At 44.5% G+C, this 24,930-nt stretch overlaps 1 protein-coding gene across 2 annotated transcripts in view; it reads right to left on the minus strand.

Moving 5' to 3' along the window:
• CENPQ (centromere protein Q) overlaps window positions 1-24,930 on the minus strand; it is a 494,148-nt gene that overhangs the window by 330,794 nt on the left and 138,424 nt on the right. The gene's annotated exons all lie outside the window — the stretch shown is intronic.

Here is a 24,930-nt window from a genome sequence, read left to right on the forward strand (position 1 = left end):
GCATGACCGCGCAATTAGCAGTTAAAGCGACGCAGTGCCAAATTGGAAAAAGACCTCTGGTCCTTAGGCAGCATAATGGTCCGGGGCTCAAGTGGTTAATTTACAAAAATTTCCAAGTAATTAATTCCTATTTTGTTGTTGTCTTGTTTTGCTATTTCTTGTAGTAATCATTTCATACAGCACTCCAGAATCTCCTGAAGAAGCTCACTCGAAGCGAAACATGTGAAGCGGTAATGTCTGTATTTGTATACGAAATGAATCTGATATGCAACAAGGAATTTTTTATGATAATGTTTTTATTGTTATTTTCATGTACTCTTCAAAACTATTCAACACATTACGTCACTTCTGATGTTGTATTCTGTCGTATGAAAATTTTTGTATTGTGTGTAACCTCTTCACTTTCGACAAGAGACTAGCATGTCACAAAAAACGGACGTTCGGTCGTCCGAAAATTTAAGCATGTGTACGAGGCTTAAGAGGCATGGTGAGTATTTTGCAGATCTCATTTGTTGCCACAATTTTTTGGAAAATTAAGAAAGAAAAAGGAAAATTTATTTTTTCTTTTTTTTTTTCAATTTTCAAAATGAACCTTTGCAAAAAAAAACTGGGTTATGCAGAAAGGCGTCTGTAGTTAAAAACAACTCTACAGCTTTGATCAAAGTTCAATAATGCCCATGCTATAGGTGTAGGGCATTTACATACCTCATAAATGCTGACTGAAAAACTCCCAGCGATTGCATCATCTCAAACTGCCTTGTTGTTAAAATACGCCCACCTGTTACTGTTCACCTCCACCATTACAGGAGCGAGTTCTCAAATGCTGAACTCAGAGTTAGTGTATCAGGGGAGAGAAAAAGCGTGCGTGTGTTAAATCAGAGAAAAAGTTGCTCCTGTGATGTAACAAGGCACGAGGGCGGAGATGCAATCTCTTGGAGATTTTCAGTCAGGCCTACACCTATAGCAAGGGAAATCTTCAACTTTGGTCTTTTTTTTTTTCTCTACAGAAGCCCCTTACCTGCATTTTTGCAAAAGTGAATTTATACCTTTAACCCCTTGGAGCAGGCACCTCCCGGCCCTTTAAGGGGTTTCAGATGCCGGGAAGCTTTCCGTTAGTCGCCAGTAACCGTGCCGGGAGTGCATAGGACACGTGCTCTCGGCACAGCGGTTTACATTCTGGTACTCAAATATGTTGCCTCTTGACGTTCCAGGCCCACCCACCGAGAGGCCGCATATTTTCGTACTGTTGGCGCTAGGTAGTCAAAGTGGAGTTAAACCCTTTTGAAGTATAATTGCCAGGTAGGCTTTTATTAATAATAAAAAAAAAACACTTCTGGTGTCTCTTATGAAATAAAAGCCTCTCTTCCTCCCGCCAGCAATATTTCTTCTGAATGCACACTGAACCACACATGTGCTGCTCAGCAAGCAATCTTAGCATTGTCTTGGGTCCTGGGATAAATTAAAGTGGTTGTAAACCTCAGACATGAAATGTGAACAAAGCATATCCCTCTATAGTGTGAATCTTGTCTCAATTGGAGTCACTTTTGTCTTCTGCTATCAGTATAAATCACTTCTGACAAGTTTTCCTGACACCAAGAGAAAATGGTGACAGGGGAGGGACCTCCAGCTGATTGACAGCCTCAGCTCTGTTCCTGTGTTCTGTGTGAAAGGGGGTGTGTCCCTTCCCTCCAATCAGCTCTCAGAGTTCTCCTCACTGAGCTCTGAAACTCTAACTTCAGCTCTCCACCCACTTTTTTTTTCCTGAACTCAGACAAGTTTTAACCACTTGACCACTAGGCACTTAAACCCCCTTCCTAACCAGACCATTTTTCAGCTTTCGGTGCTCTCACACTTTGAATGACAATTACTCAGTCATGCAACACTGTACCCATTTGAAATGTTTGTCCTTTTTTTCACACAAATAGAGCTTTCTTTTGGTGGTATTTAATCACCACTGGGTTTTTTTATTTTTTGCGCTATAAATCAAAGAAGACTGAAAATTCTGTAAAAAAAAAAAAAAAAAATTCTTTGTTTCTGTTAAAATTTATTGCAGAGTATTGGCGACTATTGGAAGAGTATTGGCAAGTATTGGCAGAGTATTGGTGACTATTGGCAGAGTATTGGCAAATATTGGCAGAGTATTGCATAGTATGGCAGAGTGTTGCAGAGTGTTGCAGAGTGTTGCAGAGTGTTGCATAGTATTGCATAGTATTGCAGAGTATGGCAGAGTACTGGCAGAGTATGGGCACTGAGCAGCGCTGTGGCGTACATCTGTAGTGCCCACAGCACTGCAAACAATCTCTCCCTCTCTCCTCTCACACTGTACCGATTGGTACAGAGAGGGGAGGGAGGAACCGGCGTCATGACATGACGCCGGTTTGTTTACAAGTGATGCTCCGTCATTTGACAGAGTGATCACGTGGTAAACGGCCGCTATCAGCATATTCAAACAAAGTCCTGGGGACCAGCTATCAGTGGCCATTTACTGTGATCCGTGATGCGCTGGGTCCCCCGGACCCGACGGTCACGGATGTTCCCGGGTGCCCCAGGGACGCCCACTCAGAATAAGCCGAACGCGCTGTAGCCGTCTTTCGGCTATGGCCCGGTCGGCATGTGGTTAAAATTCAGCACTTTGAACTGATGTAGCGAAGAGGAGACTGCAGATGGACAGGAACAAGGCCAGTCACTTCGCTGGGTATATGTAAGGGTTTACAACCACTTTAACCCCCGTGCACATGTGTGGGAGTAACATCATGCTAGGCTGGCTAATCAAGACGGCCAAAGATGTTAAACCGAGAAGAAGACTGGACAAAGATGTCAGTTACCAATGAAGGTTGTTGTGCATATTCCAAAAAAGTCCTGGGGACCAGCAATGGACTTTAGTTTCTGATGTAAGATAAAGTAATACAGTAATTTAGGAAAAAACAAGTTCTTCTTTTGGGGGTATTGCCTTGTAAAAATTATTTTACATGCAATCCACCGAAAAAAAAAAAATTACACAGCTAGAAAAAAATAAATAAATGATGGGGTGCTCGTAGCTAACACAGAGTGGCTTCAACTACTCCTCTCAGCTCCACAGCGATGTGGGGGAGTGGAAGGACAGGTGAGTAATTGCTGATGTAGAAGAAGACAAAGAAAAGGTGTTGCTTTGCCCTGGGCACTTGTTCATTTTAAACAGAAAGCCACAGGGGATTCTGACCTCAGAAGCTGGATAAAAACCAGTTTATCTTGAAGCTGAGGAATGCTGCACGTCAAATGAGAAATATTGCCAATCTCCAGTCAAATTTTAGCTCAGGATAAATCTGTCAACATTTCATTGCTGCCCGTTTCCCCCTTTGGAGATTTTCTCCCAATTTTCGATCTCATTGATGGGTATCAGACAGGAGGAAAATCTCTGCAGCCTCCTATCATCCACCCATCAGCCTGGAGTGGGAGAAGCAGCATTAAAATTCAGTAAAGTGAATGTACTTATGAGCAAACCACAATAACTAACACCAGTGAGTAGCTGCCAACATGACATAGGTTCCCACACAAAGATAATCTAGAGTAAATTGATGTGGCACTCTCTCAATATCCTAAAGTGCTAATGCAATGAATAATCACAAGTGCTAATGCAATAATAATGTGAATACAAATATCCAAATAAATTCAAAAAATATATTCAATATAATAAAGTGCAATGATAAGAGTGCAATAATAAAAATCATCAATAATAAAGTCCATAAACTGCTTGGTGCAAAAAATCTTCAGTGCAAAAATAGCTCATAAGTTGTGTCACTGATCACAGTGCAAAACAATAATCCAATTCTTAAAGTGTTTGTTAACCCCCCCAAAAAAAACAGATCCTGTAAGCATGTTATACAGCACAGTGCTTGTGCTGTGTCATTTGGACCCATGTATCACCTGAAATACTTGGCTGATCCTGCCTAGCTATGCCCTCCCCTCTGCAAACAGACCATGATAATCATGGCTGCTGAGCCCTGACATTGCGGTCCATTTGCAAGCCTCCGTCATCTGCAGCCTGCTGTCTGCAGCTCTCCTGTGTCCTTCTCCCCCTCCTCCCCGTCTGTCTCTGCTCGTACATTGTGCCCCGCCCCCCGCTTCTGCTGCTCTCATATCTTCTTTTACATCATCCCATCCTCTCTGCACCATTATAAGAAGTTTCCCTGTGCCTGAGTTCAGTAAAAATACTGCATGATTCTACCTGTATGAGCTCCGCTCCCGCCGCTCAGCTGATTGTCGGCGGCTCGGTGCTCTGTCTCTCCTCTTTCCCCCTCCTCCCCAGCTGACATCATCGGGAGGGCTCGGCCCCGCCCACTGCAGCTGTGAGCCGGAGACAGAAGAGAGAAGAGGAATTAGCTGAGCGCTCGGAGCAGAGCTCATAGAGGTCAAATCGTGCAGTTTTTTTTACAGATAACAGGCACAGGGAAACTTCTTATAAAGGTGCAGAGAGGATGGGATGATGTAATAGAAGTGGGTTAACAACCACTTTAAGTAGTGCTTCCACCATCCGTGTGAATAGTGTGCCCCATCCTGTTGCCTCAAAGAAAGACCCCTTCAGGTCTAGTTGCAGCTGTGATGAATATCTCATAGGTATCCACAGCAGCAAGCTCTTTTCTTGTAATCTTCTGCCAGATCAGACCAGTGGTATTCTGAGACACAAGCAGGAATTTCCACTGAGCATATAAATCTCCTCCAACTCCTCCACTTCCCTCCAATATAGGCTCACATGTAATAGAATTTGAGTCTCCATGTGTAGAATTCCAATACAAATATTTATTAAAAAGTAGTGACTCACATGTAAAAACCGAATCATCAGCTTCACATATATCAAGGACTTCCAGTCTCGGCCGCAACCGTAAGTGATGTCTCCCTGCTCCTCCCAAAGACGGCCATTAAACCATACTGCAATGCTCAACCAATATCTTTTGCAGGAAAGTCTTTTGTAAAAATAGGACTGTCTGGATCACGAAAATGGGCAAAACAGAATAGCAATGCTTTTGTCATGCAAAACCGTTCTGATAAAAAGGTAAATAGCTTTTTTGCCTGACAATTTTAAAGTTCTAAAAAATCCTCTGTAGTCTGTAGTACATGTATGAGGAGGCAGTCACATTTGCTCAGCGCAAAGAAACCATGTGGATTTCTCTTTAAGATGTTTTATCAACAGCTTAAAACAAGTGGTGTGAGCAAACGCAATCTCAACCCATGGACACGGGAAAAAAATAAAATAATACAAATCCACTGCACCCAATATATACTCCCGAAAAAGTCAAAAGCTGCTCCTTTCTACTATACGCATAAAAAAACCCCACACTAGTATTCAAAAAGCACTAAGGCTCCATTCACACCATGGCATTCCGTTTTGCAGGCAGAATCGCCACGATTCAGAACACAGCAAATCGCGAGACGCCCCCTTGCGAACCCCGCTATTTTGAATGGCACCAAATTGTTGCACGATTTTGTCGCGATTGTCGCCTGATGAATCACGGTAAAAACGGGCAAACAGAATCGCGGGACGCCCAAAAGAAGTTCTTGTATTCTTTTGAGCGTCCCGCGATTCTGCTTGTGCTTTTTTTACCACGATTGGTCGGGCAACAATCGCGGCAAAATCTCACTGCGATTTGGTGCCATTCAAAATAGCGGGGATCGCAAGGGCATCCTGCGATTTACTGCATTTCCGAATCGTGGCGGTTTACGCTCGCAAGACAGAGCCTAATATCCTCAAAATAACGAGAGCATATATAATCTTATGCACAATTTTATATATATATATAAATATATATATATATATATATATATAAATATATATATATATATATATATATATATATATATATATATATATATATATATATATATATATATATATATATATATATACATACACACATACACACACACACACCTATAACAAATATATATAAAACATAATTCCATAAAATGTGCATTCAGTTTATGTGAAGCAATTCATTTGAAAAATACACAATAAATCCATTCTATCTAATTAAAATAGATTAAAAAGCAGAAAAGGGTCATATTTATATAAATTATATACAGCATAGTCTGTATAAAAACATTTAAAAACCGCAGTTCAATGCACAGCATAGCGTAATGATTAAAAAGTGTTTGTCAATGCGCATGCGATTTCTGAGTTTTCAGGTGTGGTGTGAACAAGCCCTTAAAATGATTGTAAAGTCTCGTTTTTAAAGAAAATAAAAATAAACATGTTTTACTTATCTAGACTGTGCAGTTGATTTTGTACAGTGCAGCCCAGATCCTCCTCTTCTCGGGTCCCTCTTTGCTGCTCCTGACCCCTCCCTCCCCACAGCCAGCAGCTTCCTATGGGGGCACTGGAGCCGAGTCACAGCTCACTGTGTCCATTCAGACACGGAGTCCTGACCTGCCCCCCCCCCCCGTCCCCTGATTGGCTGACAGACTTTGATTTACACCTGCAGGAGCCAATGTCTCAGCCGATCAGGAGTAGTGTCTCGGACGGCTTAGACATTCGTGGACATCGCTGGAGAGAGATGGGGCTCAAGTAACTAGGGGGTGCTGGGGAGGCTGCTACACATTAAGATAAAAAAACCTTCTGCCTTTACAACTCCTTTAACCACTTCAGCCCCGGACCATTATGCTGCCTAAGGACCAGAGGACTTTTTCCAATTTGGCACTGCGTCGCTTTAACTGCTAATTGCGCGGTCATGCAATGCTGTACCCAAACGAAATTAGTGTCCTTTTCTTCCCATAAATAGAGCTTTCTTTTGATGGTATTTGATCATCTCTGCAGTTTTTATTTTTTGCGCTATAAATGGAAAAAGACCGAAAATTTTGAAAAAAAGTGATATTTTCTACTTTTTGTTATAAAAAAAATCCAATAAACTCAATTTTAGTCATACATTTAGGCCAAAATGTATTCGGCCACATGTCTTTGGTAAAAAAAAATGTCAATAAGCGTATATTTATTGGTTTGCGCAAAAGTTATAGCGTCTACAAGCTAGGGTACATTTTCTGGAATTTACACAGCTTTTAGTTTATGACTGCCTATGTCATTTCTTGAGGTGCTAAAATTGCAGGGTAGTACAAAACCCCCCCAAATGACCCCATTTTGGAAAGTAGACACCCCAAGGAAATTGCTGAGAGGCATGTTGAGCCCATTGAATATTATTTTTTTTGTCCCAAGTGATTGAATAATGACAAAAAAAAAAAAATGACAAAAAGTTGTCACTAAATGATATATTGCTCACACAGGCCATGGGCATATGTGGAATTGCACCCCAAAATACATTCAGCTGCTTCTCCTGAGTATGGGGATACCACATGTGTGGGACTTTTTGGGAGCCTAGCCGCGTACGGGGCCCCGAAAACCAATCACCGCCTTCAGGATTTCTAAGGGCGTAAATTTTTGATTTCACTCCTCACTACCTATCAGTTTTGAAGGCCATAAAATGCCCAGATGGCACAAACCCCCCCAAATGACCCCATTTTGGAAAGTAGACACCCCAAGCTATTTGCTGAGAGGCATAGTGAGAATTTTGCAGCTCTCGTTTGTTTTTGAAAATGAAGAAAGACAAGAAAAAACGTTTTTTTTTCTTTTTTCAATTTTCAAAACTTTGTGACAAAAATTGAGGTCTGCAAAATACTCACTATACCTCTCAGCAAATAGCTTGGGGTGTCTACTTTCCAAAATGGGGTCATTTGGGGGGGTTTTGTGCCACCTGGGCATTCCATGGCCTCCGAAACTGTGATAGGCAGTGAAGAGTGAAATCAAAAATTTACGCCCTTAGAAAGCCTGAAGGCAGTTCTTGGTTTTCGGGGTCCCGTACGCGGCTAGGCTCCCAAAAAGTCTCACACATGTGGTATCCCCGTACTCAGGAGAAGCAACAGAATGTATTTTGGGATGTAATTTCACATATTCCCATGGCATGTTTGAGCAATATATCATTTAGAAAAAAAGGAAGATTAAGGTCTGGTGTGACCCCTCTGACACCTCCATCCCTAATAGTGCACAAAAAAACAAGAAAAATAGCCCTGGGACTTTAAATGAGATGAGAGAGGTTTAGCTAATGTCCACAGTGAACACTGAGACAAAATCAATTTATTCATTTCAAAACGTTATGTAACGGAGCGGTAACAACAATAATTGTGAGTTACCAGGCATAACAGCCAATGTACACAACACAGATGAACGTAAATATACAGAGATTTATTACAAATGTTATACATCAATGAGCAACAATAAAACTTGAAAGTTGCTGGGTCAGTAAATACACATACAGAATAAGAAGATAAAGTGTACATACATGTGGACAGGGAAGTACGTGAACATAATGCAGACATCAATAATACCCAGCATGTACCGGCATAAAACAAGCATCAATAAAGCCCTATGCATTTCGCGAGACCCTGCTCGCTTCTTCAGGGGCAGATGCATGAATGTTGTATCGAAGTCTGAGATAAATCGCCAAACGCTGGATATCAAGATGGCAGCAGTGTGATGCATCCAGCTCGGGAGCTGAGGAGGCGGAACCAAACAAAGGCCACAATAGGGGAACATCCGGGGGATCAGCACGGTCTGGATAGGGGTATTTCTCACTGCGGTTTCCACTTAGCCCCTTAAAATTGTGTCTGGAAAATGTCTCAATGGAGTGAAAAACATCCAATGGTTGTCAGTTTGTTCTTAGAGATGTGACCGCTCTATCCAATCGTCAAGTTGTGAATCAGAATCCCAGCCGTGCTGAACGTCCAGATATACCCACAAGAGCCCGAAGGCTACGCCTCCAGCGTCATGTATGGGCGGTGACGCATGGGCGCCCAAAAGACATCCACCATCAAAAGGGGGTGCACAGATGCGATTGCGATGTGAGAAATACCCCTATCCAGACCGTGCTGATCCCCCGGATGTTCCCCTATTGTGGCCTTTGTTTGGTTCCGCCTCCTCAGCTCCCGAGCTGGATGCATCACACTGCTGCCATCTTGATATCCAGCTTTGGCGATTTATCTCAGACTTCAATACAACATTCATGCATCCGCCCCTGAAGAAGCGAGCAGAGTCTCGCGAAATGCATAGGGCTTTATTGATGCTTGTTATATGCCGGTACATGCTGGGTATTATTGATGTCTGCATTATGTTCACATACTTCCCTGTCCACATGTATGTACACTTTATCTACTTATTCTGTATGTGTATTTACTGACCCAGCAACTTTCAAGTTTTATTGTTGCTCATTGATGTATAACATTTGTAATAAATCTCTGTATATTTACGTTCATCTGTGTTGTGTACATTGGCTATTATGCCTGGTAACTCACAATTATTGTTGTTACCGCTCCGTTACATAACATTTTGAAATGAATAAATTGATTTTGTTTCAGTGTTCGCTGTGGACATTGTCTAAACCTCTCTCACCTCATTTGAAGTCCCAGGGCTATTTTTCTTGTTTTTTTGTGAATATATCATTTAGTGACAACTTTGTGCAAAAAAAAAAAAAATTTGTCACTTGTGTCACAATATAAAATATTCCATGGACTCGACATGACTCTCAGCAAATAGCTTGGGGTATCTACTTTCCAAAATGGGGTCATTTGGGGGGGTTTTGAACTGTCCTGGCATTTTATGCACAACATTTAGAAGCTTGTGTCACACATCACCCACTCTTCTAACCACTTGAAGACAAAGCCCTTTCTGACACTTTTTGATTACATGAAAAAATTATTTTTTTTTGCAAGAAAATTACTTTGAACCCCCAAACATTATATATTTTTTTTAAAGCAAATGCCCTGCAGATTAAAATGGTGGGTGTTTCATTTTTTTTTCCACACAGTATTTGCGCAGCGATTTTTCAAACGCATTTTTTGGGGAAAAAACACACTTTTTTAAATTTTAATGCACTAAAACACACTATATTGCCCAAATGTTTGATGAAATAAAAAAGATGATCTTAGGCCGAGTACATGGATACCAAACATGACATGCTATAAAATTGCGCACAAACGTGCAGTGGCGACAAACTAAATACATTTTTAAAAGCCTTTACAGGTTACCACTTTAGATTTACAGAGGAGGTCTACTGCTAAAATTACTGCCCTCGATCTGACGTTCGCGGTGACACCTCACATGCATGGTGCAATTGCTGTTTACATTTGACGCCAGACCGCCGCTTGCGTTCGCCTTTGCACGAGAGCAGGGGGGGAGAGGGGTGCTTTTTTTTTTTTTTTTTTTTTCTTTATTATTTTTTTGCTTTTTTTTAATTTTTAAACTGTTCCTTTCATTTTTTTTTTTTTTAATCATTTTTATTGTTATCTCAAGGAATGTAAATATCCCCCATGATAGCAATAGGTAGTGACAGGTACTCTTTTTTTGAAAAAATTGGGGTCTATTAGACCCTAGATCTCTCCTCTGCCCTCAAAGCATCTGACCACATCAAGATCGGTGTGATAAAATGCTTTCCCAATTTCCCAATGGCGCTGTTTACATCCGGCGAAATCTAAGTCATGAAATGCTCGTAGCTTCCGGTTTCTTAGGCCATAGAGATGTTTGGAGCCACTCTGGTCTCTGATCAGCTCTATGGTCAGCTGGCTGAATCACCGGCTGCATTCTCAGGTTCCCTGTTGAGACAGGAGAGCCAGAGAAAAACACGGAAGACGGTGGTGGGGGGGGCATTCCCTCCCACTGCTTGTAAAAGCAGTCTAGAGGCTAATTAGCCACGAGGATTGCTTTTACATGAAAGCCAACCGCTGGCTGAAAAGAATGATACCAAGATGATACCTAAACCTGCAGGCATCATTCTGGTATAACCACTCAAAGTCGTGAATGGCGTACCTGAAGACAAAAAAATGGTTAACAATAAAACACAGTAAACGTTAAAGTATAAAAAATTGCATACCTGAAAAGCAAACATGATAAAACATAATAACAATAAAACATTGCAGAATAGAATACAATAAAAAAGAGCAGAACAATAGAGAGAGAATAGACACTTTTTTTTTGTAACTAACTTTTATAACTGTAACCGGTTCCAGGTTCGGGTCTCTCAAAATCTGATGGCATCTTGGGAGACCCTGTGAAAGTGTGCCTAGTCTGTGCAATGCTGTACCCTATGCTAATACTCAACTAGTGAATGGTAGCGTTCAAAACATTCACCAATGCAAAGACCAGGATTGTCAGGACAGGAGGGACAATAATAGCGGGTGTCACGCCTATATCTGCGCTTGCTGCAGACACAACATCTTTTTTGGGGGGGTTCGCTTGGTAGGGGTACTCGGGAGGACATAAAGAAAATGCCTCTCATGCAGCCGACTGCATTTGGTTGGGGATGTGAATGGGGGAAGTACGGGCGCTGCAGAAGTGGTGGGTTCCCAATTAGGATTGGCGAATGCAGCAGGAAGGGCATTATGGGCACGACGGGCCTGTGTTTGTCTTCTTGGTGGCAGCGGGACACTACTTGTGCTTGCCACCTCACCAGCTTGAACTGCATTTATGGGACTCGCCACGTCACCAAGTGTTACTGCAGTGCTGGTTTGACTACGACCGAGGTGTACTAGGCCACTGGTGCTTGCCAGTTCACCAAAACGCTACCAAAATACTGTTAGTGATCGCAGGGATCAGGCCTGACTCTGCGAACGCTGCAGTTATGCGTTTAGTGTTTTGTAAGTGACAGTGATCGATCGATACTGCACTCGGGTGGGCTGGGCTGGGCCGGGCGAAGGGGCAAAACGCAGGTGCTAGCAGGTATCTGGGCTGATTCCACTAACACTGCGTTTTTGTGAACCCTAAACTGCTGGGGACGCTAGTATAGATCTGATCGGATCAGATATTGATCCGATCAGATACTATACCACTAAGGGAGGTGTACGGTGCGTGCGTGGGTGTTAGCGGTACTGGCGTTAACCTGACGCTGCCTGGGGCTGGTGCTTGCCAGTTCACCAAAATGCTACCAAAAAAACTGTTAGCGATCGCAGGGATCAGGCCTGACTCTGCGAACGCTGCAGTTATGCGTTTAGTGTTTTGTAAGTGACAGTGATCGATCGATACTGCACTTGGGTGGGCTGGGCTGGGAGGGGCAAAACGCAGGTGCTAGCAGGTATCTGGGCTGATCCCGCTAACACTGCGTTTTTGGGAACCCTAAACTGCTGGGGACGCTATTATAGATCTGATCGGATCAGATATTGATCCGTTCAGATACTATACCACTAAGGGGGCGTATGCTGCCTGCGTGGGTGTTAGCGGTACTGGCGCTAATCTGACGCTGCCTGGGGCGACACATATCACCGCCGGGCGATCAGGGGGTTAAACCTTTATTCGGTAATAAATGGCGGGTGCCCTGACACTATAAAAAATAAACGAACTAACCAGCGTCACCCGTAACACTTATATGGTGATCAGTGGTGAAAGGGTTAACTAGGGGGCAATCAAGGGGTTAAAACATTTATTAGATAGTATATGGGGGTCCCTGTCGCTATAAAACGCTGACGGCGAACCTAAATATTTACGTCCCTAACTAGCATCACCAGTGACACTAATACAGCGATCAGAAAAATGATCGCTTAGCGACACTGGCGACAGGGGGTGATCAAGGGGTTAAAACTTTATTAGGGGGGGTTAGGGGGGTACCCTAGACCTACAGGGGGCTAACAATAACTGCCCTACCACTGTAACTGTCACAAACTGACACCATGCAGTAATCAGAAAAAAAAAAACTGCTTGGTGTCAGTGTGACGGGGGGGGGGGGTGATCGGGGGGCGATCGGGGGTGTTTTGTGTGCCTGGCATGTTCTACTGAGTGTGTGTGTGTTTGTGCACTCACATTGATGTCTTCTCTCCTCGGCGCCGGAATGGAAAATACCGAGCCGAGGAGAGATTACATAATTTCCTTTGCTGCTGTTTAGCATACAGCAGCAAAGGAATGTTCTAATTGGCCGGCGGCGATCGCGAGGGGAGGGCCTCCCCCTCACCTCCGATCGCCGGGGGACAAAAGAGGACCGCCTTGGGCACCGGGGGGGGTCCGATCGGACCCCCCACCCGCGGGAGGCAGATCACGTGTATGTACGTGATTCTGCCTGCCCATGCCGCCTTGCCGACGTACATCGGCGTGAGGCGGTCCTTAAGTGGTTAAAGAGAAAGCCGTTAAAATAGTTATAGTTAGGTATAAAAAAAGACACAAGTTCAACAATAACATATAAAAACATTTATTGTATATAGTTAAAAGGAAAAAAAAAGCTGATTAAAAAAAAAAAAACAGCTAGGATGTGGAATTATAAATTTCATTGAAAGACTTCTCAGTTTACGCATGCCTCTGTAGGCTGGATTTTCTTCCATCAGGACAAGTTCTTTTAAACACATACCGACCAGCCGCCGCAGTTGTACTCCGGCAGAATGGCACGGCTGAGCGAAATGACGTTATGAAACGTCGCTTCACCCTGTGGCCACTGGGGGGCGCGCGCGTTCCCCCCACCCCCCCCCCCCCCGCTCGCTCCCCGAGCCGATGTGAGTGCCCGGCGGTCTCGATCACTGCCGGGCTCCCACGATTGATCGGGGCACACGGAGAACCCGGAACTGTGTGTGTAAACACACAGTTTCAGGTTCTCTGAGGGGAGAACTGACAGATCGTCTGTTCATACAGAGTATGAACAGCGATCTGTTAGCTTCCCTGCACAGTCCTCATCCCCCTTCAGTTAGAACGCAAATTAGGACACACATTAACCCCTTCACTGCCCCCTAGTGTTAACCCCTTCACTGCCAGTGATATTTTTACAGTAATCAATGCATTTTTAATCGCACTGTTTGCTGTATAAATGCCAATGGTCCCAAAAATGTGTCAAAATTGTCTGACGTGTCCGCCATAATGTCGCAATCACGAGACAAATCGCAGATTGCCGCCATTACTAGTAAAAAAAGAAATATTAATAAAAATGCCATAAAACTATCCCCTATTTTGTAGACGCTATAACTTTTGCGCAAACCAATCAATATACGCTTTTTGCGATTTTTTTTTTTTTTTTTTACCAAAAATATGTAGAAGAATATGTATTGGCCTAAACTGAGGAAAACATTTTTTTATATACTTTTTTATTATAGCAAAAAATAAAAAACAATGCATTTTTTTTCAAAATTGACGCTTTTTTTTTGTTTATAGTGCAAAAAATAAAAACCGCAGAGGTGATCAAATACCACCAAAAGAAAGCTCTATTTGTGGGAGAAAATAGACTTCAATTTTGTTTGGGAGCCACTTCGCACGACCGCGCAATTGTCAGTTAAAGCGACACAGTGCCGAATCGCAAAAAGTGCTCTGGTCTTTGGCCGGCCAAATGGTCCGGGGCTGAAGCGGTTGAAACAGCGTTGGGCTTCTTCAGCTTTTTCACTTTTTCCTGGAATGATAAAAAGTTGGTTGGGGGGGGGGGGGGGGAGTGACAGATGGCTAAAATTCATGGCGATGGTGTTTAAAAACCCTGTGATGGGTCCTTGCAAATACCAAAAAGTAAAAGCATCACAAAACAGTGCATCATCAATTTTATCAGTATAAAACACATTGTTTCCTCCACTGGAAAATATGTAAATCATTTTTTCTAGCACAATCCACCACAGGCAGGTGCAGTCTGCTGTCTCCACTGCAGGTGGTGCTCAACCACAGCAACAATGCAGAGGGAGAGGAAGTCATGAGGAACAGGGTTCCGATTGGATGCTGGCCACCCATGTGACTCTAGCAGCCGTCTTAGGGGATGTAAAGTCTATTTAACCACCTGCCATCCGCGCTATGGCTGAATGACGGCCACAGCGCGGACCTTAATTCCCGGGAGGCCGTCATATAACGGCGTCCCCTGTGCACGCTCCCTGCGCGCGCCGTGATCACCGAGTCACTGAGACTCGGCTGATCACCGATCCGAGTAAGGGGCCCCTTACCATGTGATCAGCTGTCAGCCAATGACAGCTGATCACATGATGTAAACAAAAGATCGGTAATCATTTTTTTTTTTTTTACTCACGCTGACAGCGCGAGTAGAAAAAAAAGCCGATCACCGGCTCGGATGTCAGGGACATCGGTCCCCAAGTGGAAGAGGCAACTCTGCCTCATCAGTGCCACCATAATAGTGCTACCTAACAGTGCCAACAAGTGCCACCTATCAATGCCCACAAGTGCCACCTATCAATGCCCACCTGTAGTGCCAATTAGTGCCACCTGGCAGTGCTGCCCATCACTGCCACCCATCAGTACCCATCACTGCCACCCATCAGTGCCCATCACTGTCGCCTATCAGTGCCCATCACTGCGGCCTCAGCAGCGTACATCAATGAAGGAGAAAAATGACCCATTTTAAAAATTTTTATAACAAAATATAAAAAAATAAAACTTTTTTTTTAAAAAAAATTCAGTTTTTTACATTTTTTTAACAAAAAGTAAAAACTGTAGAGGTGATCAAATACCACCAAAAGAAAGCTCTATTTGTGGTGAAAAAAATGATAAAATTTTCATTTGGGTACAGTGTTGTATGACCGCACAATTGTCATTCAAAGTGCGTCAGCGCTGAAAGCTGAAAATTGGTCTGGATAGGAGGGGGGTTTAAGTGCCCTGTAAGCAAGTGGTTAAAGAGTTTGTTAACCCCCCCCACCCCAAAAAAAAGGATCTTGCTCCTTTAACTACTTGCCGACCGTGCTATAGCCAAATGATGGCTACAGCGCGGCTCGATAACTCTGGGAGGGCGTACATTGACGTCCTCCCAGAATCCTGTTCTCGCGTGCCCCCTGGGGCGCGCACCAGGGAATGTCTGTGACCACCGTGTCCTGCATCACGGATCACGGTAAATGGCCGCTGATAGCGGCCGTTTACTACATGATCGCTCCGTCAAATGACGGAGTGATCACTTGTAAACAAACCGGCGTCACGTCCGGTTCCTCTCTCCCCTCTCTGTACAGAAAGGTACAGTGCAAGGGGAGAGGGGGAGAGATCAGTGGCAGCAGCACTGTGGGCTGGATGTGTAGTGCCCACAGCGCTGATATGTGCCCATTCCAGCCATCCATCCATACTCAGCCATTCATGCTAAGCATACCCTTCCATACTCAGCATACCCATCCATACTCAGCATACTCATCCATCCATCCATGCTCAGCCATCCATACTCAGCATACCCATCCATCCATCCATGCGCACCCATCCATACTCGGCATACTCATTCATCCATGCTCACCCATCCATACTCAGCATACTCATCCATCCATCCATGCTCACCCATCCATACTCAGCATACTCATCCATCCATCCATGCTCACCCATCCATACTCAGCATACTCATCCATCCATCCATGCTCAGCCATCCATACTCAGCATACTCATCCATCCATACTCGGCATACCCATCCATACTCAGCATACTCATCCATCCACGCTCACCTATCCATACTCCTCCATACTCAGCATACTCATCCATCCATCCATGCTCAGCCATCCATGTTCAGCATACTTATCCATCCATCCATGCTCGGCCATCCATACTCATCCATCCATCCATGCTCAGCCATCCCATCCACTCCATCCATAATTAGCCATACCCATCCATACTCAGCCATACCCAGCCATACCCAGCCATATTCAGCAATTCCCAGCAATACTCGGCTGTACTCAGCCATAGCCAGCCGTACTCAGCCATACTCAGCCATACTCAGTCCTACTCAGTCCTACTCAGTCCTACTCAGCCGTACTCAGCCATACTCAGCCATACTCAGCCATACTCAGCCCTACTCAGCCGTACCCAGCCATACTCAGCCGTACCCAGCCATCCAATCTATACCCAGCCATACTCAGCCGTACCCATCTGTACTCAGCCGTACCCGGTCATACTCAGCTATACTCATTCATGCTCAGTCATCCCATCCACACTCAGCCATCCCCATCCACGGCTCATCCATCCCCATTCATGCTCATCCATGCCACATCATTTCTCATCCATGCCACTACAGTGCCGCACAAAAGTGTAATAGGTAGTCAAATTAAATTTGAAACGTATGCCCCTAGAACACCTGACGGTGCTCCCTGCATGTTGGGCCTCTCTATTGCCTCGTTTCCACTGAGCAGATCGGTTCGGTTCGGTACGGTACTCTATTTTGGGTGTTTCCATTATGAAAGCGGCCCATACAACTGAACCGTTTCATTCAGGGTCCTGCTTCAGATGTGGGGCCATAGAAAATGGAACGGTACGGTTAGGGCGGAGCTACGATACATTACACTGATTGGTGGACGTGTGACGCCATGACGGCATTTTTTCTAAACCCACGTATGGCCCCTGTCGGTCTGACTTGCAGTGGAAACGCTCGCCTGAATAGGCCGGACCATTCTAGGCCTTCCAAACCGATCCGCTCGGTGGAAACGAGGCATAAGTGGCCACGCTGTGGAAAAGTCTCACACATGTGGTATCGCCATACTCAAAAAGAGTAGGAGAATCTATTTTGGGGTGTAATTTTTGGTATGTACATGCTATGTGTTAGAAACATTGTGTGAATGGACAACTTTGTGTAAAAAAAAAATGCGTTTTCATTTTCTTTACACATTTTCCAAAAACTTGTAGAAAAAAATGACATGTTCAAATTATGACTCATTATGCCTCATAGATTATACATTGGGGCGTTTCCATTGTTCTGGTTCTCCAGGGCCTTCAAAAGTGCAAGAGGTAGTCAAGAAATGATATGTGTAATTTATGCTTCAAGAACGCCTGATGGAGCTCCCTGCATGTTGGGCCTCTGTATGTGGCCACATTGTGTAAAAGTCTCACACATGTGGTATCGCCATACTCATAGTAGAATGTGTTTTGAGGTGTAATTTGTGCTATGGACAAATTACTAACTAAATACCTTGGAATGTGTACTTTCCTGGCTTGTTAGGGTCTCAAGAAATGAGATAGGCCGTCAATGCATCAGGTGTGATCAATTTTCAGAGATTGGCACCATAGCTTGTGGACTCTATAACTTTCACAAAGACCAAATAATATACACCAGTTTGGGTTATTTTTACCAAAGATATGTAACAGTATAAATTTTGGCCAAAATATATGAAGAATATTTGCTAATTTGCAAAATTTTATAACAGAAACTAAGAAAAATGCATTTTATTACAGAATTTTCGGTCTTTTTTCTTTTATAGCGCTAAAAATAAAAAACCCAGCTGTGATTAAATACCACCAAAAGAAAGCTCTATTTATGTGAAAAAAATTGACAAAAATTTCATATAGGTACAGTGTTGCATGACTGAGTAATTGTCATTCAAAATGTGAGAGCACCGAAAGCTGAAAATTGGTCTGGTTAGGAAGGGGGTTTAAGTGCCCAGTGGGTAAGTGGTTAAAGCATGTTATACAGCACAGTGCTTGTACTGTGTCATTTGGCCCCCTGTAACACCTGAAATACCTGGCTGATCCTGCTAGTTTCTACCCTCCCCTCTCTGTGCTGAGTCCAATATATCAGGGCTGCTGAGCTCTGACACCAGAGTCAGTGTACGTGTCCCGTCACCTGCAGCCCTGCTGTCAGGAAGATCCTGCCAGTAACAATCAATCAAGACCTATTGGTGTGCGAATGCAGGTGCCTGTGCACATGCGCACACACGCTTGCGTGCCTCCATTAGCGCCAGGCGGGCTATTTAAACCTGACTGACACAGGTAAACATTGCTGTTTGTGGGAGGTGCTCGCGTTCGGGACATGCCTGTCCCTTCCTCAGGCTTGGATCAAGAGCCTGAGGAAGGGACACGCATGTCCCGAATGCGAGCACCTCCTGCTGACCCGACCCAGAAGTGATGTCCACCAAGCGAGCAGTGTCATCCACCGATCCTCTCTCCTATTCACCGGCAGCACAGTGAACCAGCGGTGTGACCGGCATAGGATCCGATCCAGGAGACAGAGCCACTGCCATATCCCACGGACCTCCCCCACTTTCAGCCGACCATCGGGAGGGGATGATCTATCATGCCTTTTATTTCTTCACCTTTGTGAGTGTTTTCATACCATGTTTTTATTGATTAAACCAGCTTGTATACTGCACTTAGAGGGTGCTGTTCTTTTTTCGTTTTTCCTCTTGTTCTTCTGCCTGATAACCTACCCGGCTTGCCTGACCTTCCAAGACTCTCATCCAGTCTGCTGTACCTGCCTGCTGAAGCCATCCAGCTCCAGCCCCAGTCTGCTGTACCTGTCTGCTGAGCCATCGTGTTCCAGTCTGCTGTGCCTGTTTCCTGAACCATCTGCTGTTGGTCCCGGTCTGCTGATCCAGTTCCAGTCCATGGTGCCTATCTGCTGTTCCTGTTGTCTGGTTCCTGTCCGCTGAGTTCGGTTCCAGCCTGCATTTCCAGTTCCTACCTGAATCTCCTGAACCTCTGGACTGATCTTCTGCTGTTGATCCTGCCAGGCACTCATACCACTCCTCACTCCTGCGCTTCCTGTGTGCACTACCAGGGACCTCGAGTCGGAGGCGTAAGAAAGGCCACCCTCTGCAATTCGGGCTCACCTATTAGGTACATAACAACTTCTCTGTGTCTCCTGTGTGTTGTCCCCCCTCCGCCCTCTGACTGTGAGCTCCGTGTCCGCACCACCCCCTCCCATCCTGCTGCTCAAATTACTGTTTCTTTTTTCATATTCAGTTTTCTCATGTAATGGTCCCCTGTGACTGTGCTTTATAAAAATAATGCTGTATATACCTTGTTTACAGAGCGCTGATCTGCGCTCATTGACACATGGCCTCTCTCTTCCTCCCCTCCTGACTGACATCAGCAGGGTATCCCCGGCCCCACCCGCTGCATCTATCAGGCCGAGAGAGGAGAGAGGCGGCGTGTTAATGAGCACAGATCAAGGTATATACAGCATTATTTTTATAAAGCACAGTCACAGGGGGACATTACATACATAAACAGAGAGCATGGTGTAGAGTTACATTGGTGGGTTAACAACCACTTTAAGACCCTGACCCCTGGGTTTGGTGTGCTTTATGCAAGTGGGTAGTGTAGGGAAAGGTACCCTACACATAGGTACCCTATCTGTCAGGGACAGTACTAGCAGTAGGGAAAGCTAAGGGTTTACAACCTCTCTGGACCCTGTTAGGGCTAAAGACGGCCAGGTCGCATTCTGCCCCTCTCTACAGATGCTATCAGTTCTGCTTAAACCTGCTTCCTTCATGCGGTTAGAAATGTCAGTACTCCCGGCTGGGCTGCCTTCCCAACATGTGTTGGTAAAGAACACTAAGCACATCAGAGGAAGCAATCTGGAGCCCAGGTGGGAGAGCACCCCATACAGGGTGATGGGGCAGCCTTCCCCACCTATCCCTGTCTGAGATTTGGTCTTGGAGGGGCCTGACCCCGTGAAAAAGAGACTGCATCAGAACATGCTGAGACCTTGTTTGTTAGGAAATGACTGCCCCAGGAGGCCCACCAATGACTAGGAGGCATTCTGTGGGTCTTCCCGCAACTAACTGATTCCTGCCTCCCCTTGTGCTCAAGCCTCTGACCTACATCAACTCAGAGACTGACAGTTCTGGTGCTGGAAGTTCTGGAGACCCAGAAACCCCATCCAGTACAACAAACTGTACTTATAAGTCTGCAGATACAGCCTTGGTTCCAAGTGAGGGGCAAGTGAAGAATATGAGTCAGCCCTTGCCACCTGCGGCCCTGAGTCACTACCTGAAAATGAACCTTTGCCAAGTGACTCGGCTGGAAGCCAAGAGAATCGTCACCCTTTGCGATCTAACCACAGGCAACAAAAATGTAATACATTACAGATTACCAGTCTATAGATGTGGTGGTGACATTAGCTTTCTTTTTTTCATTTTTTCCCCCTTGTTTTAACCTGATTATCCTGTCATTAACACACTTCCTGTCCTAGAAGGACAACACTCACCATACTGTATCCATGGAAAAGCAGCATTGTCACTAAAGGACAGAGTTGCAAATACCTCCCTCTCTTGATAACAGAGAGGATGGGTTCTGCAGTCCTCAGAGATAGCTAGGAATAATGTAATTGATAAGAATACAAACGCAGACAGAGAGGACAGGAAATTATTAGCTCACAGGAGTTCATATAAAAGTACATTGGTGAATGGTGTAGCTAAAGAGTATAATGGTAAAAAAAAATAAAAAGCATGTGAAATCTCTACCGTGACAACTTTCAAAAGTGGGCTTTCCTCTAATTTTGGGGAGATCTCAACTTACTTCCTGCTGTGCCTCTCGGGAAAGAATTGTAAGAAATCTTATGGTCAGGGAGGTGGATGTAAAACAAAAAAACAAAAAACAATGAGTGATCCTAATGCTGCGTACACACGAGCGGACTTTACGGCAGACTTTGCCCGGCGGACCGGATTTCGTCGGACAATTCGATCATGTGTGGGCTCCAGAGGAATTTGTTTTCTCAAAAGTTGGACGGACGTAGATTTGAAACATGTTTTAAATCTATTCGTCGAACTCGAGTCCGGTCGAAAAGTCCACTCGTCTGTATGCTAGTTCGGCAAACAAAAAGCCACGCTAGGGCAGCTATTGGCTTCTGGCTATTAACTTCCTTGTTTTAGTCGGGTCGTACATCACGTACAAATTCGACAGACTTTGGTGGATTGTGTGTAGGCAAGTCTGTTCATTCCGAAAGTCCGTCGTAAAGTCCGTTGAAAAGTCTGCCGGGCAAAGTCTGCCATAAAGTCCGCTCGTGTGTACGCGGCATAAGCCTTCCCAGCATCATAAAAAAAAAATGTAGCTAGAGTTTCACTTTAAATATAAAAAAAAAACTAAAAAATCACTTACTTGGAATGGGACAGCCATAAAAGTAGCTTTTGGAAGCTGCAAGGAGTCCAAATTTGTGACATTGCCCTGTAAAAGCAACACACATTTGTATAAGAGTCAGCACATGCAATGAGCCTACAGTATATCAATGACATAAACTACCTGCAGGAAATGGTGGCACACACCAGGGTTTGAACATCTTCTGCTGCTTGCTGTGTCAAGGACTCAAGCTTCTCTTCTAAGGCATTTGTAGACTCTTCTATGGCATAGGATTCCTCCACGGCCTTTTCAACTTCATTCTAAAGAACCAAAAAATAATTGAGGTTACAGATTCTGATACTTCAATATTAGTCCCATGAAGGTAAACAATGTTTTTATTATTTTTTGAAAGGTTTATATAACTGATATTCTCTTTTGTTTCAAATATTTACTATTAAATTTGTAGTGTGTGTATACGGTAGAACACGGTTTGCAGAACATGGTAGGCTGCATAGTAAGAAAATCCCAGCAAAAGCACATGTACTGACTGCCTTTACAGACAAATGATTTAGACAGCACAATCTCCAATGGGGGGCATCAATTCTCAGGGCCAGTTCACACCGTGTAATTCCTATGCGTTCCTGTGTTAAGCGTTTTGACAACCTATTCATATGAATGGGCTGCAAAGCACACTAAACTGCGCAACATATAGTGCTTGCACTACTTTTAAAAACACACTGCACGGTACTGCAGTACCACGTGACTTGGTGCCTACAAACACACTACGTTTGTTGTGGCGTTAACAATACATTGGCACCCGCATGCAGATTGCAAGGGCAGCAACACGCACTGATCGTACCTTTCCCACACTGCGCTCTGGTATGAACTGACCCTTAATGAGCTGTTAGTATAATCTAGTAATAAGGTGATCTTGCTGCCTTGCACTCATCACTAGCTGTGATAAATATGAGATATTTAGAGTGTAATCCCTGAAAGATCTCACTTTCAGCTTAGAATAGAGTGGATTTGGCTTCTTTTTTTTTTTTAAATAATAAAAAAAGACCCTGCAATAATGGGATTTTTGGTTTACCTGTAAAATCCTTTTACATAGTTATGTAGCTACATAATCAGGTTGAAAAAAGACACAAATCCATTTAGTTCAAACAATAGAAAAAAAAGTAGAAAACCTTCTAACAGACAATACTATACCCACAGTTGATCCAGAGGAAGGCAAAAAGCCCAGTAAATCTTGATCCAATTTGCTTCAGCGAAAACAAATTCCCTCCTAAACCCCCAGGAGGCAATCAGATAGATTACCGACCAAATAAAATTGTGCCAGTTGCAATTTTTACATAAAATGTTGCATGATATTTGTACTACCGTTAAATATATATTTCCTGACAGACTCCATGGCAGCCTACGTGTGGGTTAACCCCGCCTCCTCTCCAATGCTATAGGACCCCATTCCCATAAATGAGTGCTCACCACTAGCTACTGCGTTCCTTTTTTGTCCTCCTCTATGGACCTACACATGCTGTTCGCATCAAGATTGATTGAATCCAAGATTGGCATACCTGTGCGGTGCAGCTCAAAAAGCCCAGCTATGAGCGGGCGAGTAGCTTAAAGAGGCTTGAATGTTCCCCCTTGGTGGATGGGTGGTCGCCTCTGTATGCCTGGCGGACAGTTCTCATCAACGGCTGGCAAGGTCTGTGGCTGTTTTCTCATACTCCATGGCAGTATTTCTATGTGTTGTCTGTATTTTCCCTGGTGGTCCAGTGTGTCCTATCCCCCTCATGGCGGCTGGTTCGCGTGCGTTCCAGCCCGCCACGGCACTTCCGGGTTGCGGCAGTCTCCGCCGCTGGCACCTGCGCTGTAGCCACCCTGAGAGCGAGGTTTGGCTTGCGCATGCGCAGTACGGCGGCTCGTTCGTCGTCCGCGCAGGCGCCGTACGGCGGTTCCCCTTTGCGCGTGCGCAGTAGGGGATAATGATGTCACGGGCGGGGAATTTAAATTCCGCCCTCCTGTCCTGTTGAGTTGGGATCTCCCTTGGTAGGGAAAGGAGGAGCGGATCCCTGCTGGTCTCCAGGTGAGTGGTGGAAACCTCTGCAAAAAAAAAAAAAAAAAAAAAGAGCAAAATAATGGAAAATGTTCTTTTATCATTATATATGTTTATCTAAATATATATACTTATGCGGCTGGAAGTTGTTTTTCTTTTGCCTTGAATATACATTGATACATGCTTTGTGCATATTAAAAAAAAAAAAAAAATGAGGCAAGCAGAGTTTTTTCTTTTCTCTAAAACCTTTTCATATTTGATGCCTAGGTTTTCTTAGACCATTATCCCTGCAGACTATTAAAGTGACATTTCGTGTCCCTGGTTATGGACAATTCACCGCCTTTAAGTGGCCAGCCCTCACGCACAAGGTATGTGCTCGTGAGGGGAGGGGATGAGATTTATGCACATTATTGTTGTGCTGATACCATGTTCTGCCTTTTTTCTCTCCCCTTCCCCTATTTTTTCTCTTCCCAGCCCTTCTAGGTCGGACCCGCTAAATGCGGTCCAGAATGCCAATGACCTTGCCAAGCCACAATACAATTCATCTTCATCCAGACGAGACTCACAGTCCGGATCCCACCAGAGGAGACGCTCTCGTTCCTCCTCAAGACACCGCTCCCACCGCCATGACAGCCGCTCAGACCACAGAGCCTGCTGGGGATGTAGGACACGAGTTCCGGAGGACAAGTCCTTATGTGACCGTTGTTTTGCCCGTGCGGTTGGGGAAAAAGAGACGGAAAACCAGCGTTTAGAGTCTCTTGTGAAACGAGTGGTACAGCAATCCCTAATGGAGAGGGAAGCACCTCGCACATTGAGCCAGTCTACCACCGCGTCTGGCCCGCCGGCGGAAGAGGCCCGCGATGATCCGGGTACTTCGCAGCCCTATATTACCTCTCCTGACTCCTCAGAGGATGAGTCTATTAATGAGGAGGTCATTGGAGGGTTCGACTTCGCGATGGTTTCCCCTTTAATCAAAGCAATCAAGGAAGCCTTGAAGTGGGAAGACCCTTCCACTCCCCCAGCCAAGCAGAAAAAATTCTTCAAGCACCTGGGGAGAGAACGCGCAAACTTTCCGCTCCTTCCAGAGCTAAAGGAAATCATAGAGGAAGAATGGAGTAAAACAGAGAAAAAAATCCTCCATGTCTAATAAAACCTCCAGATTGTATCCCTTCAA

The sequence above is a fragment of the Aquarana catesbeiana genome, linkage group LG08 (genome assembly GCF_042186555.1).
Source record: "Aquarana catesbeiana isolate 2022-GZ linkage group LG08, ASM4218655v1, whole genome shotgun sequence".
NCBI classification, from domain to species: domain Eukaryota; kingdom Metazoa; phylum Chordata; class Amphibia; order Anura; family Ranidae; genus Aquarana; species Aquarana catesbeiana.